Source organism: Gekko japonicus, unplaced genomic scaffold (genome assembly GCF_001447785.1).
Source record: "Gekko japonicus isolate JY-2015 unplaced genomic scaffold, Gekko_japonicus_V1.1 scaffold761, whole genome shotgun sequence".
In the NCBI taxonomy this organism is placed as follows: domain Eukaryota; kingdom Metazoa; phylum Chordata; class Lepidosauria; order Squamata; family Gekkonidae; genus Gekko; species Gekko japonicus.
The window spans coordinates 459,984-461,455 of NW_015177030.1; positions in this window are offsets into that span (position 1 = coordinate 459,984).

The following is a 1,472-nucleotide window of genomic DNA, read 5'->3' on the forward strand; positions in this document are numbered from 1 at the left end:
GTGGACCCGCGTCCTGTCACCACCCCCTATAAGGGGGGGGGGGGTTCCTGTCCATCCGGATGAATTCATCTGCCCCGTGCGGATTTGTTTTTGGACGACCATCCAGACGTGCTGGGGTTTTTTGGAGGGGGGGGAACTCTCTTGTTGTATTCAAGGAAGAGCCCCCCCCCCTCCCCGTTGTACAGGCACGCTTCAAATCCAGCCGCCCTCCGCGGAGACCGAGGAAGAAGGGTCGCCGCCGCGTGCAGTGTCCCCTTAGAGACTTCGTGTGAGCTGTTGACTCCCAGTTTTTTAGCCTCCGGCTCACACATTTTTGTCTCGGCTCAGGAAGGAGGGCTCCAGAAGAGCAAACTAATTGATGCAGGAGCCAAACTGCTCGCTCACAGCTTTAATGCCAGCAGCTCACAGAGCAGGATTTTTGCACACAGGACTCCACAGCTTGGAGGGGGCATTGGCGCGTCTGTGAGTCTGTCTGGAGCAGAAGAGGGGCCGTCTCAAGACTAACCAGATTGGGGGGGGGCGCCGGGCGGGGAGGAGCTTCCCTGAGTCGCTGCGGCCTTCTGCGGAGGATGCAGCCAGAACGCGATAGAAGGGCCGATGGACTCCCCTTCCAGCTGTATCTGATGAAGTGAGCAGCGCCTGAATGAAGCTCCCCCCTTTCCGCCGCCCACGTGGTTGGTCTGGAAGCGGCTGCCGGGAAATTCACCACGTGCGAGCGAGTGAGGGGGGGGCTGCTGGGTAGAGACAGAGGAGACGCACGAGGCCGATGCCCCGGATTCGTCTCCCGCATGCGTTCCCACGCACTCACAAACACGCAACAGCCGCGGTCGCTGAAGCTGATTCGGCGGCGGCAGCAACGGGGCAGGCAAGGGCTGCGCCAAGGGTTGCCAGCTGACCTTGGGAAAACGCCCCGTCCCTCTTAACAAAGGCTCGACGGGGGCTTGGTGCTGTTCAGGCCCGGGAGGTGAACGGCGTCTCCTTCAAGGGGCGGGCCATTTTTTCTCCCGCCAGTTGGCATCCTCAGACGAAGGGGCAAGCGGGAGGCCCCCCCCTCCTCCACGTCTGTCGAGCTGGCTTGGAGGTGTTGGCCTAGGGGTGTCAGCTCCGGGGTTGCAAATTCCGGGAGATTTGGCAGTGGAGCCTGCCCGGGGAGGCGACGGTCGTTAGCAGGGCGTCACGGTCACGCCCTCGAGTCCGCCCTCCGTCTCCCGGCTCCTCCTGGAGGTTGGCAGCTCCCTCGGCTCCCCTCCGGCGCAAGACTGCCTGCCTTCGGCCTCCAGCCCCGGAGGCGGGTCCCGTGCAGACCGCCCCACCTGGGTAGGCGCAGGGCGCGGGTGGCGGCGGCGGCTCCCTCCCGTCCCCCGACACGTGTCACCGACGCCGTGCGTACCAAACGCGCGCCCAATCGGGCGCTAGGGCTGCGGCGGCGCGGTTGCGGCAGGGGCCTATAAAGGCGGCGCGGGAGGGAGGGG